At 37.4% G+C, this 15,219-nt stretch overlaps 1 protein-coding gene across 3 annotated transcripts in view; it reads left to right on the top strand.

The window, feature by feature from the left end:
- The window catches only part of DACH2 (dachshund family transcription factor 2), a 252,170-nt gene that overhangs the window by 177,059 nt on the left and 59,892 nt on the right, over positions 1 to 15,219 (top strand). The window lies entirely within an intron of this gene.

Genomic DNA, 15,219 nt, shown 5'->3' on the forward strand with positions numbered 1-15,219 from the left:
TTCAAATGCTGTCTTAATGTTTTTGTTATCTTGGAAATGTGACCAATATTATGCTATCTGGTTATTAACTGATGTGTATTTTAGGTGGGCCAGTTTGTGTATTAATTTTTGCAGATACCCTTGTCATTCTTGGGGGCACAGTCAGCATGTTCCGATGGGTTTTAGAACGGCAGGACCTTCTCACACTGTGATGTTTTCCTGAGGACAGGAGCAGGTTGGGCTTTTCCTGAACACCATTCTTGTAGCTGAAGAAGAGAGCATAGTGTGTGACAATGATCCTGTGCTGTGGATGGGCGCGCTGTACCCTGCACTGTGCTGTATTGGGTAGGAGCAGACAGGTGTAGCTTGGGGTAGCTCAGCAGTGACAGGGCAAGTTCAGAATGGGTCCTGGCACCCTGCACTGTGTCTCTGCCTCTGGATCTGGGCTCTCTGCTGCAGTTTGCTGCGCTTAGGATCATAGGACACCAGAACTTTCAGACTTATTTTCTCATCCGCACTTTCAGTGAAGCAAGAACTCTGCCAGCGTTATGTCTGACTGATAGTTGTCCAGCTTAATTTTAGAAATTTTATAGGCTTACCAATCATGGCTTTTTTCCTAATGTTTAACCTAAGTCTTCCTTGTTACAGCCTTTCCTCACTGCTTCTTGTTCTGTACCCTGTGGGTGTGGAGAACAATTTATTCCCTTTTATTACTGAACATGCCTTTTATCTAGTGAAGACTATTAGCGCGTCTCCCCTCTGTCTTCCCTTCCCCACATTAAACAATCCTGCTCTTTTGAACGCGCCTCGTGCTGGTGATTTTCTGAGTCCCCGGGCAGATCTCTCAGTGCTCACCGGCCTCTCCCCAGGTGCTTCGTACCCGCTGGTTCCCAGCCCAGCACAAGGTGGTGGTCAAGGCCGTGCCCGTGCTCGGTGCACTGATGGAGAACAGGACAGGGAGAAGGAATTGCTCCCAGTTGGACATGCAGCTCTATTGTATACATGTGTGGAACTCTTATTCTCCTGCCATTTCCTAGAAGCAGGATGCTGCTGGCCTCTGTTCACCTGCAATCGGCTACAGCCTCTAGGTATATGTTTTTTGGTGTCAGACCCCATCCTGAATTTGTGAGGATGCCTATTCCAACCTTTCATCTGTCCTGGACACTTTTTCACATTATAGCTCTTTTAAATGTTCACAAAGTTTTAGATAAAATTTAATAACGATCCAGAGTTTTGGATAGATTGGTTAATTTTGCTATGTATGCTCATGATATAGACTCTGACATCTGCCCTTGAATGAGAAGCATTTCATTCAGGCCATTTTGTAGTTCTTTCTTTAAAGATTTTTGTAGTTCATTCTATCTTTACAGACTGTCTGGAGGTACATTCTGAAGGTAAATTAAAAATGAAAGTTGAAACAGAAAGTCACGTTTCCTGTTTAGATCATGTGCATTTTTAAAGCTGTACAGAGCCATCTGCAATTAATGCTCTTTGTTGTATAGCTTCTGTATTTACAATATATTTGACAATAAAACCTTTTTTGACATTTAATCAGTAGCAGAGTTGTTCTGCTCTCATTATATATTCATGAACTTTATCACCAAGACAAGACATAAATGTTGAGCTTGCCTTTAAGATCAGACATGCATTGATATTTAAAAGCTAGAAAATTGGGGGGGTTGTGTCTGTTCAACATTTGTACAATATAAAAATGAGACCAGATTCTTCTTTTTAAGATGATGCTCTGGCTACTGTAAGGGTGGTGACAAGTGAAACTTTGGGACTAGTGGAATTTCCAGCATTTCTGTATGAGAGCTGTGTATTTGATTAGTAATGTCATGGGACATCAGAGTCTGCATTTTCCCTTTCTCCTGTAAGGCTTATGAGTCAAATTGTGATTAATTTTCTCACATTTCAGATGGGAATTGGAAAGATAGAAGGAGGAAGTGTCTTGCAGATTCGTCCTCATTTGCATCAAATCTTGTATTTTTCTTCATTTTAACAAAGTAGATATTTTTTAGAAGTTGAATCCAACTTTATTCCCTTTCTCTGTAAAATCCTAGATCCAAGGAGAAAAGTCCTTTAGAAAACTCTAGACTAGCTAGTATGAGTAAGGCTTTTAATTTCTTTTTTTTTTTTTTGTAAATACCAAATCTTTCTGGCTATATACTGTATATTAAATAACATTTCTGTGTTAGTGAGAGATTGAATTTTAATAGAAAAATACTATCTAAGCAGAAGGACATTTGGGTGAAACTTGTAGGTATCTTCTATTTAAGAGGATAATCTCTAATGAGCCTCTGAATTTAAACTCTGTGATTTTGTCTGTAGAAGAAATATTTGCATTGTTCTGTTGCTACCGACTGATACTCATTTTCTGTCCAACTAACAGCTCTTCTTTCTTTGAAACTGTTTTGAATAATTACAACCCAAGCCCTGCCCCATACTTCATAAGTGGGAAATCCAAGTCATCAGATAGCACTGAATCTTCAGTTTAGATTAAAAAGAAAAAAAAGAAAGTATTTTATTTATTAGATGCAGTTATGGCACTGAAATAAATGGTTGGTGCTGTTATACAACATCTCACCTTCAAAATTTAATCATCTACAAATGCCATTTATTTTTTGTAAGCTTCTTCCCTTTTAATATGATTCATTAAATATCTTTTTTTTTTTTTTCTTCCCTGCTGTTTGTTCATCTATTTTGGATGTAAACTCCAGGCATTCATTTCCCCTCTGTCTTAAGGTATAGTATAGTTGATATAAAACTGTTTTATAGTAATGTTCCTATTATTCAAATATTTTCAAATGTAGAATTTCAAATTGCAGATCTCTTCTGCTGTAACCTACTTCTTACCGATTTGTCCTGGAATTTTCACTAAGGCTGATTTCAAGAAAATGTGTATTTTCAGTATCCTCCCATTTACAACACCTGTAATTTAGAAAATTAATTCCTCACCCCTGTACATTTGCAGTGAATATGGTCTGAATTTAGGGACTGAATTTGAGGGATATGTGTGGCATCACATGAGGTGTGTGACAAGAGCATGTTCTAGATAGACAATTGCTTCGCAGCTCCTCCAGTTTTAGTTATCTGGGTTGTATACATGCCATAAATTCTAATTCAGTTAAGACTAGCAATACTGCACATTAGCCTGTCTGTTAAAATCCATGCAGTATACTATAAAAACATCATTAGTTTGGTAATATCAATTTAACAAGTTGTCATTAACCTTGACACCAGCAGTGCTGGAGAGAGGGGCTTTTTGATACTGTTGTTCTCAGCACATACCGGCGAGCTCTGAAAATCTGTTGAGATCCACAGTTTTTATCCTCTATCATCAGGTAAAGCTGTGTGTTAGCTCTTCTGTGCAAATACCATTGCAAGCCACAAATTACATGTTTTCAACTGCACTTTATGGGTTGAGGGAGCATTTATTCGGGAGAAAAAATGAAAAAAAAAAGAAAAAATAACACAAAACAACAACCCCCCCCTAAAAACAACAAAAATTGTTCCCATTAGGAACTTTCTATGGTTTTTAGATGTTCCTTCAACAGCATTACCAGCTATTTCCTATGTTTCAATTCTCAGATATATACCATTCCAACACAACTTTTAAAAAGCTTCCAATTTTAGTAAGCGGAGCAAGCTACTAATTGCAGAAATAATTCTTCAGTAACTTCTTTTTGCTTTCCAGGTTCACTTTTGAGAAATCAGTTACTTTTGTAATAAAGTAGGTTTAGCTTTAGAGATCTTATATAATACTGCTGTAGGTACCATTATAAAATAGGAAAATGAGCAATCATTTAAAAGCAGGGTACAAATAAATAAAGAAAAAAGCTTTACCAGTCAATAAGCTGTTGTTTATTGTATACTTACTTTTATACTCAAATTGGACGTGTGTGAGTTTTAGAATTGAGGTAGAGCAGATCTCATGTTTAGCCTTGTAATACAGCTGTAGTCACTGCTGGAATAAATTCTATAAAAACACAATGTATTTTCTCAGGAAGAGCTTCACTTGGTCCCTTGCAGTTCGCATGATCTGTCCCATTTTGTGACTCGGGGACGGGATTTTTATGTCAAGAAAATAAGCAGCCAGCTCTGAGGGAGGGCTAGATGAAGTGGAGGAAAAAGAAGAGGGACTTCTACAACAGTTTCAATGTGAAAGTGGGAAAACAAAGCAAGATGGACATAGAAAACAGAATGTTTCATTTTCAGCTCTTTGTCCTATTCATTCCAGTGTAATTTTTTTCATGTATTAATTTCTTTTTTTTTCTTTTTTTTTTTTTTTTTTTCTCTCAACGGCCTTTCCTTTGTTTTCCATTTGCTCCATCCGCAACGGCCTTTTTGTACCTCAGAGGTGGTATTCTTGACACGGCCACCCTTTCTGTGCCCAGTCACCTACTGAAGTTAGGGAACAGTTCTGATCTTTTTCCTCCTTTGCCGGTGCTGGAGTGGGTCACTTCCCAGATTTCAGTCTCCCTGTTGCATTGTGGTTTCTGCCCTTTCTGAAAATCCCCAGTTTTTCCCGGAGCGCGTGGCCCTCAGCCAGCCCTTGTTCTTCATCGGCAGCTCCTGCCCTCGCTGGGCTGAAGGACAAGGGACATGCCGAGGTGTAGAGAGACCAGGCAAGTCTTGCAGTGCTTTTCTCAAGTGCAAAATAAAAGGCGAGTGCTAGATTGGGCTTGTTGACTGTGACAATACTGCTACATGTCAGGAGCACCCACAGAGACATTTATTTTGGCTTTGTTTGAGAGTGCTCAGCCCTGCGTGGTCCCAGGAGGTGGAGGGAGGTGTGTGCAGCTGTGCTGCAGGTGTGCGGGAGCTGGAGGGACCCGCTGCCGTCTCTCCAGCAGGACACGGGTGTTTGTTCCCAGCGGAAAGCCAAAGCTCCGCTCAATGTGACTTATTTAATGTGTGCGCCGTGCACGGTCAGTCACAAGGCTAAAGATCGATTTGGAACACTTTCATAAAGTGTCAAGCCAGAAGATGGGCAGCAAATAGTTTTGCTCATTTACAATGTTAATGAGAAGAGGGTTTTAGTAGAAGACCAGAGGTGTAATATACACAATCTGAATATTGCAGACTAATAAAAAAAATCACTCTTCTGAGCTATATGTTAAAAACTTAATTTATGTAAAGAAACAGTTGTCTCAGCCAAATTGTCAGCTTCAATAAGACAAAAAAACGTAGATTTAAACTTTAAATTATAGACTATTCATATTTTTTTTCCTCCTGGCACGTTTGTTTTGTAAAAAGGAAACTATTTTGTAGAAATCTAATCCAAAATGGAAAAGTACATTAGATAAAGCTAAATTGAAATGTTGGTTGACCTCTAGGCTGCAGGGAAGAGCGCTGTGTGGACACGGGGAAAGGTTTTGCATGTGAGAAACATTGGGAGGAGATATTGTACTTTGCAGAAGTTCTGTGAGTTTGAAAAGGGGTAATTTCAAGTGTTGTGTCAGCTCTGAGAATATACCAAAGAACTGTACTCTGCAAAACAAAGCACCTCTGTTGAAAAGTCACATTACAAAATAAATGTGTTAAATTGTTATTCTTTTAAGACTTTTAACATTTTTCTTCCAAAATTTACCAAAATATCTTGTATGCATAAGAGTTAGACTTTGTCTTTTTCTAAGGGGTGTTCTTCAAGTAATTGGCAAAATACTTTTTTAAAATAGTGGAAGAAAATATGGATGCATGAAAAAGTGCAATTTTATTAAGCCTTTAATCTATGGCTTAATATGGATAGAATCACCTGTAATGAAAGCAGAAAATTCACATGTGGAGACAGGAAGGAAAACATGTCTGTAAGCCAAAGCTCCTTCTGTAACTATTGTTTCTTTTCTAAAAGGGATCTTACATTATTTGACATTTATGAAAAACTATGTTAGAATCTTATGTCCAACATACAGTGGCATTTCTTGTGGCAAATGTATTTTTGTAATTTACGTAAAACCATATATGTGCACATTTTTATATTTATATGTATGAACGTATCTCAATATATTTGAAAGAAGAACTACAACTCAGACTGCAGATTTGTGCCTTCTAGTTTGGATATTTGTGGTCTGACCATGCTCAGTTTGGATTTAAATACCTTTAAAGTTATTCAAGCGTGATTACTTGGCCTCACCTGAATAATATAGCTTAGAAATAAGTCTCAAATCTGCGTAGCTGTCTTTGTATTATATTTATGACTAAAAATTTATCACTTCTGAGTTCTTTTGTGGAGTAAAATGTGTATTGCAGACATTTCACTTCATGTTATTTTTGCTAGCATTTTTTTAAGCTAACGCAATTTTAAAAAATGGAGGTCCAGCTGCAAACGTGGACTGGACTTTAAAGAACCCGTATTTCAGGGGGATTGTGTTCTGGAGCTGTTGTTTGACCAGTTACCTGGACAGAGGATATTTACAGAATGAGGCACCAGATATCGGTGTCAAAGGCGTCTGGAGTTGGGGGTCAGTCCGGGCTGTCTGTGGTGCTGGGGGAGGCAGAAGCCTTCGTCCTTTTGCTCAGAACCACGAAACCAGACCAGTGCCACGTACCACTGCCAAATGAAGAGCTGTGATTTGGAACAGTAGATGCTGTGCCATAGGTCCATAGGTGTGCCGTTACAAAGGGCATTGCTCTTAAAATCTCAACAGTATTTTTTTTTTTAAACTGAAAACTGCCTAGAATCTCAGAAGCGAAAGTCATATCTTCAAGCTTCCCAGACTAAAGAGCTTTGGGAAGACTGTATTTGTCATTATGTTTAATTTCCACATACCTCACCAAAGAAAAGGCCAGGGGAGCTAGGCCGAGAACACAGCTGTACAGGCAGCTCAACTAATTGCCTCTCCATCCTCAACCTCATTTATCTTCATTTCTTCCCAATTATACCAAATTATCAATAGTCTCTGTTGCATCAGAGTCTTAATCCCCTTTATTCAGGCAGCATTAGATAGTGGCAGATGAATTCTTGGAGGGAGTCAGGGTAAACAGCCATGAAAAGCCACCTCTGGCAGATGGCATTGCTCACAAGAAATGTGACAAAACATTTGGAATTTGTTACTAGGCATTGGTATGAGAAGGCAAGCTGTCAATATTTTTTTAAATGATAATCAAGGTGGTGCATACTTATACCACAAGCAGAAATGAATCCTGTCCAAAATCTCAAGCTTCATTAAGTTCATCTTGGCACTGTGCTATTGTATTTTGTTGCTGAAGCCTCTCACTTTTTCTTCTTAAGAAATATTTTCACTTTATTTGGTATTAATACCAACATTTTAATACTGTTTGTTCTAACAATAGTTTCTATTTATGATTTTGTATACCTCAGAAAGAAGTATGAATTTGAAGATGTAGAATATCCTTTACACAATAACAAAATGTATTTTCTTGAACAGGTTCTTTGGCACTGTTGGTCTTTTCTAGGGGTTTGATCCTGCTCCTTAGAGAAGCTGATGCAAAGCTCCCAGTGTTATTGATTGAGGAGAAGTGCACTAGAGATTAGATGAGACCAGCTAATGGCTAGGTTTGCTGAATGAGGAATATATTCTGAAAATCAAAGCTTGATTGAATGTGTAAGGTGTCCAAGTGCTGTGGTAGGTATATATTCAGCTATTACTGTGAGCAAAAATGAAAGTGATTTTTAAAGGAAGTATGAAGTTGACTGCTAATACAGTTCAAGATCTTTTTGTGTGTTATTTTTAGACTGACATTAAATGAAACGCCATACAGTTCACTGCTGACCTTTTATGTGGATTATGTTGACTCACAGCCTCTCCTGGTTTTGGACAGTGTTCTAAATTTTTTGGAAGTCAGTAACAACTTAGTGCAAGGAATCAAATCCAGATTTTAGAAATGGTGCATCTTCAGAATTAGGATTTACCTTGACAGTGTTCCGCATACTGACACAGCTTGTTGAAACTGTGTAAGTATCTGCACTTACTGATCCTTCATGGAAACTGGGACTTAGGGCAGTAAATCTCATTGGAGACCTTCTGCAGTTATTCAGCTTCAGTAAAAAGGGATGTTAAGCATCCCTTTTGCAACCTCTCATTCTCTAGTGACGCTTCCAATGTCGTTGAGTTCCATGGAGATGCTTCGAGCTGGCAGGGGTTTGGAAGATTGTCCAGATGTGTGTGGATGAAGTGCCACAGACTGGATTTAGTTCTTGCAAGCCATGCTTTATATTACACAGAGTATTAGGAGTTTTCGAGAAGGTTATAAATACATAATTCATTTATGTCACTACAAATTAACTCAGCAGATTACAATATGTGACTCGAACTGTTTATAATATTGATTTCAAATAAATATTAAATGATTAATTGTTGAAACTTGAATAATCTGATTTTGTACAGTAGTGTTACCTATCTGCTGTGGATGTCAAGATATTCTCAAAGCCTCTCAAAATCAAGCTAATCTGGGTAGTTTCAGTCAAAGTAAAAATATACGGTAAATGTAACTCAGTGATTGTTTCAGTAAGTTGTTAAATATGGGAAAATATTAAGTAATTAAAAACAAACAAACAAACAAACAGAAACCCAAGTGCTTGGTTTGTGGTGAGCGAAGGTGTCAATGATCGTCATCACTGGACCAGGAATCCTGGTTCCTCAGCTGCTGACTGCAGCTGTTGGGTGTAGAAGGGTGCGTGTTTTATCCTTTCTGGCAGCCAGCCCTACAAACCTTGTTCAAGATCTGAAAGTTAAGCTGTTTTATTTCTGGCTTGTGCATCACCAACAGTTCTAAAAACATGACAGACCAAAATTTTGACCTATTTCTATCTGTGAAATGTACGTGTTTCTGAAGACAGACTTGCTTTCCCCCTACCCACCTCCCCATTGCTCCCCATTATCGCATGGCTAACTATCAGGTAACGAAGCAGCAAAGACTCCATTTATTAATCGTTCAGAGCTGTTCTCCAGTGTGCCACGTTCCTTGCTAGCCAAGAAGCAACTTGTTTTGATTAATATTTATGCATTACCAAATCAGTAGCTAATTTTGAGAAGTGCTTTTGAATATTAGTGTATTTTTATTATTTTAATAGGCTATCTAACTTTCTATAAATATGATGCTTCATCTTGTTAAATCAGACTTTAATGGGGTGCTTTGTTGGTATAAGTTCAATCAGCTGTCCCACTGAGGTATGTTTGGTATTTTGAGTTTAAATGAAGATTCTGCCTGTTTGAGTAGTTCATGTTTTTATCAAACTAGTCCCTTAGATAATACTGCATTTTCGTTCTTTTTCCTGCATGTTTTCTTTTTTTGTTTTGTAACATTTTTCCCATTTTTTTAGTGTAAGTTACTTGAGGAAAAGGCCATCCAGACTTTAGCAGTTGTTTACAAAGACTGTTTTGCTGAAAATATTTTGTTGATGAGCCAGTAGTTCCTCTACACAGGTATTAACAGTAGGAGAAAACGCTGCTGTATTTTAGTAGCCATCACCGTTTGTGTTTGTAATTTGAAGGGATGAATGACCCAATGTGTTGTTAGAAAGAGAGAACAGGTTTTATACTGTTATGAGTCTTTGACACTGATCACCTGGTTGCAATTGGGAGATTTTGTTTTGACTGGAAAGGCTCATTGCAGTCTTACTTTCCAAGGCAGCTGACAGTAAGGAGAGTTTTCTGGTATTGCGCTTTAGCACTATAATCATCTATCATAATTTGGGAACTGTAAAACACATTGTATTTACCACCTTCTTATTTCTTTGTTGATTTTAAAGAGAAGGAATTGATGGTTTGGGAGGGGTGGTCATGTTCTTAAATAGATAGTACATCTTTGCTTTTGTCTTCTAGAAGAGTATCTTCCTGGAATTAATTGTTCTTAATTAAATTGGCATCAAATATTCTGACAGTATCTTCAGTATCCGATTTGCTGTGAAATAAACTGATTTTGCTGTCATTGAGACTGTTCAAAAAGTTTAGAAATTATATTCAGATTTCAGATGCCTTCTTATTGTATAATTATCAACAGATTACTTCACCTAAGTTGTGACAGACATATTTTTTAAGTATGACTGACTGATGGACAGATTGGGAATTGCTGAATTAATGGGCACATTTCAAAGCGTTGGCAGGGCTAAGCAGTAATTACATCTGCTGAACCACTTGATAAGTTTTTGGAAGTAGCCCAGTAAAGCCATCACTGGATTTCTTGAGTTTTAATCTCTTACCTTACATACTTCCCTGGCTTTCTGGTAGGGCACAATCCAGAAGTTGATCTAGCTGAATACACACAGCTAAACAAATCAATGCATTCAAGCTTTAAATGCATTGCAAATATTCCATTTAGATTTTCAGATGGGTGTCATGCTTTCGGGGGCTGATTAAAAATCTCATTCCCATTTTAAAGCAAGAAAGTTTATTTGGGTGTAATAAGGGACCACGGAAGGTGTCTCCATAAACAACTTCATCTACTGCCAATATGAGGGACAGAATTTGGGGTTAAATGAGTCATAATCCTGACCCAGAAGAGTTTCTATATTTTTCTGATAGGAAAGTGACAGTTTACCAGGAACATAACGTGGATGGTATCTTCCCATCCTTACTGTAGTGATGTTCTCAGTTTATCAAATATGTCAAAAATGGTTTTCTACCAAATTTTGTCTTTCCGGGGTGTTCAAATGCTGATACCATGAAGAGAGTTGACAGAAAGTTGTAGGCTGAAGAGTTTTCAGCAAGGGATGTTTTCTGTAGGACAAAAGTGATCACTTTTCCCAGTATTGAGGTGAAATTAGGATATTGGTAAAAAGAAATAGTGTCAGACGCCTGAAGACACTGGGGCTAGGAATGCTGGCAAATAGGCCCGTGTTGGTTTAGGAGTAGCCAAAAAAATTCAGAGGACTTGTGTGTGCTGTACACTTATAAAAAAAGTCATAAATACTTAGAAATTATCAGTGCTGAAGTAGCAATGCACTGAATACTTTTCTCTTGGCAGCTGATGTTATGCTTAATATGCCCAACAGCATGAAAAATGTATTAAAAATAATTTTTGAATAAAATGGACAGTGAGGATGGTGTTGCTTTAAACAATTTGAGTTCAATTTTTCAGAAATGTATCACAGCAAAAAATAAAATGACAGACATAGATTGAAACAGTGTGGTTGTTCAATTCAAAGGTACCTTTGACAGAGTGGTTTTCATTTAGCTGCACCAGACAGTTCTAAGGGTGCTAAAATGAATTTGAAACCAAATGAAAAGAAACTGTCACCAAATTGAACTTTGATTACTTTCTGGAGATCTTTCAATACCTAAAACCAAGACACTAATTTAATCTTCACAAATTTATCTTTCACCAAAAGAAGTTTTGGGTGGGTTTATTACCAGAAAACATGTAGCTTTAAGAGTTATCTTATAAAATTACTAACATCAAAGATGGGTGAGAAGCAGCATTTTCATAAAAATGAAGCTGAGCTTATCACTTGCCTTTCCCTCAACTAAACAAAATGAAACTTAAACAGGGGCATGAGTAAGGCTGTAAATAACCTTGCAGTGGGTCTGTGGGTACATCATCCACCGCAGATGTATGTACTGCTCTGGCTGATTTCCCCCGTTTGTTTGTGGTACCTGTGATTTAACTCCCTGTGCATCTGAACTCGTCTGAACTTGGTGTTCGTGAGGACTCTGGAACAGAGACAGAGAATTTGGCCACTGGGCTGTACAATGGCATTAAGGGAATACTTAGCTCTCACTGCATTTTAATTTAGAAGTGAGTGGACTGGGGTTTATTACATTAGTTTTGCTTTTGCTTAGTTGAACATAAGTGTAATTCATCCACTGGTAAATAAGTTCTCTCAAGTAACCTGTAAGACTGGTAAATACCAGACTTTAATAATTTAAGTATGTCACAAATTAGTCTTTCTCTTACCAAATCCTTGTAGTGTCTGTCTGTATCTGTGCCCTTTGAAGCCTGCACTCTGTTTCCGTGTATGTGTCTGTACAATGAAGGACAATCAGACCTCTTTTTTTCATGCACATTGTGCATTTAGGTGTGAATCTGGAAGCAGAACTGTACCCCGCACAGTGGCTGCATGGCCTGAGCTGGGTGGTTGACGCAGGTCAGACCTTTTTTAGCTGCTCCTGCTTCTTTGAGGATGTCCAGCCAGCCCATGGCTCTCCATCCTCATCCCACCATGGGAAACCACGGCCTCTATGCCGGCTCTGACCAGCACCAGGAGCTCTGGAACACAGAGGTGCTGCTCTCTTGCCCTTTTTTAAAGCTGAGTACAATCTGTTCTGGGACAAGATCGACTAGAACGCAAACAAGATAAGGAAAAATTACCTTTTTATCCTTTAGCTTTATCTGTTGGAGAGAAGGTCATACGGATACTGGGTAATAGTGTTAAACATGAAGCTTTTTGTAAAGTGTGTAAGTGATGAATTGGCATTTTGACAAATCAACAGACTTGTGAGTGCTCTAATAATATTCCTATGATGCTTATGAATCAAGTTAGTAATGTTTTAAAATGAAATACTCTTTCTCATTTAAAATATATGAAAAGCTGTTTTTCCCTTCATATACAAGAGATAAAGTTCAATTGCTGTTTTCTGTGTCTCATCTTCCATAGTGTTGTATATTTGCTCTTCTTATTCATATGTTTTTTTCCCCTTTCATTTCATATGTACCTAAAAGAAATTACTTGAAGTCCATCTCTCTGTGTACAATAGTACGGATCATTGTTTAATTTTAGACTCTTTGTTTTCTATATTAAAAAGAGTGAGAGCCTTCCCTAGCTTAGCATGGACAAAGAAATTATTTTTTCCTGATACACATTTCTTCGAAGAGAAACCTTTTGAATATAACGAGAGGAAAAAAACGTGAGCCTCCATAAATTTATTTCTTTGTTTTGTATGGCATGATTCATATAAAAGTTTCATTTTTTGTTTTCACTCATAAACTCATCATACCAAAAACTGGATTTATAATCAAAACGTGACATCTTTGCCTTATCAAGGCCGCCTATTTGGACAAAAAATGACAATGAACAGAACCGCCTGAAAAATTGTGGCTAAACCTAAATTTGAAGTATTAAGGCAGATTTGCTTTTTATACATTTATTCACTTCTAATTGTTATGGTAACAAAGAATTTGAATATGTGCATTGTTATATATATGTCAGATATGTACTTGCTGATATGCTGACAACTGTGTTACTAAATATGTATGCTCAAAAGTGAATACTTCTTTTTCAAGTTGCGTGATAGTAAAAGGACTGAGTATATTACCACAGGTTTGCATTTTACATATTTGGTTGATGATGTGAATCTAGTTCTGACTTACTGTTAATTTATATGTAGGTTTTTCTGGCTGTATGGGAATAGGTAGAGCAGGGAAGGGTGCAAGTTTTCTTTCAAAGCTGTGAGTTTCCAGCAGTGCTCAGGGACTGTGGGTAGGCTGAGTCGAAAGTGTCTGTCACGGGGCACAGGAGCAGGACCCGGGGGACCTGACTTCTCGTCCAGTTTCACCATTAGTCAGCCAGGGAACACGGGAGAAGTTGCTTCATAATTCTGCACCTCAGCCTTCCCACTTATAAGATGGAAATAATCACACCGCCCTTATGAAACACCTCTCAGTTGAACAGTTCTGGGTAAGAAGTAGTTCTAATTATTATTTTCTTTTTGAGAGACTTGCTACTACATAGTATGTGCAGTCCAGATTACGTGATTAAGCTGTTATCTATGTGGTATACTGCAGAATACATTCCATTTAATATGCAATTTTATTATACATCATACGCTTAGCACTTTTGGTTTTTTTTTTTCTTTCTCTGAGGAAAAGTGATAGGGAACATAAGAATACAGGAATGGTCTGTAGAGATAAGTGTATTGCAATTTATTCTTGTGTTACTGGCACCGAATACTGGAGAAAATTTACAAGTGGAATTTACAGGAAAAAAGTAATTATTGGTCTTATGTGTAAGGAAAACTGGTCCAGTGATTTAGACTCTACGACATAATTTAAATTCAGTTTCCTGTTCCATTGCAGATTTCCTGTATTTCCTTAAGCAAGTCACACTTCTTTGCAGTGCAGTTCTCCATCTGTAAAACAGGAATAACTGTACGTTCCTATAGAACACGCAGCAGCTGTAAAGCCGAGCACAGAACGCCGGGAGGGCACCTGGTGCTGCAGCTCCGGGGCCACACAAGTGCCGTGGGTAAATGCACGAGGCTTGGGAAGGACAAGAAATAAGTAAATAAACTAAGAGTTTAGACCATCTGTAACTGGGTTTGAAAGTATTGGAGAAATACAGGGTGAGGGAGACTTGTAGATGAAGACTACACGTTATTCTTTTCATTCAGAAATCTCTGACAAGCTGTCTTGTGCACAGTTTTCATGGACACTGCGCTGATACATGAAGTTACATGCACAAAATCGATTCCTAAGCAAAACATTCATGCTAATACACATCTTCTTTCTTTTTTCTTTTTTTTTGAGGAAGAATTAAGTGTAAATGTTAACTTTACTGGAAAAGCATATGGAGAAAAATAAAACTGATTTGGTGAAATAAAATATTAAGCATTCCCTCAGAAAATATTGTTTAAATTGCAATTTTAAATTGAGAAATACTTTACCAAAGAATATGACCTCTGTTTCACAGTAGTCAGAATGAACAACTTCTATACTAAGTATCAGTCAAATGTTATTTGGAAGAGCTTATATACAGTATATTAAATGTCAAATATGCTGACACAGCTGTAACTGTAGTAGTTATTCTAATTACTGCACTACGCCATGTTATATCACATGGCATAATTTAGTGTATCTTTCTTTGTCAATGTATTACTTAACATTTTACAAATTACAAATATTTTATGGGAAGGTAATTCATACTTGGACATAGTGCTAAAATGATGGAGTGATTTCCTTTTTTCTCAGTCATTGATCTTTCAAACTTTTTTATTTAGCAGTATTAGTCATGTTTATTAGCTAAGTGTTGTCATAAAGAATGGAATTTTTCTGTTACTTTCATATTCAATTAGAATGTGTTTCGCTTGCTGTGTCTTTCTGCTGCATCACAGTCATCTATTTACTTACTCTAATTGAAATTCTTGTTCATAAATTCAAAGCAAAGTCAATATGGCAGTTACATATTTTCATAACAATCTACAATGTAATTGAAAATGTGGGGTGTACCTGAGATGGGAGTGTACTTAAAATATCTGTTACTTTAGAAATGTCCAGTCTAACTTTTTTCAGGTGGTTTGTTTTGTGAACCAGATGTATTTCAGAATTCACTAACATGGTCTA

This window comes from Columba livia, chromosome 12 (assembly GCF_036013475.1).
Source record: "Columba livia isolate bColLiv1 breed racing homer chromosome 12, bColLiv1.pat.W.v2, whole genome shotgun sequence".
Lineage (NCBI taxonomy): Eukaryota > Metazoa > Chordata > Aves > Columbiformes > Columbidae > Columba > Columba livia.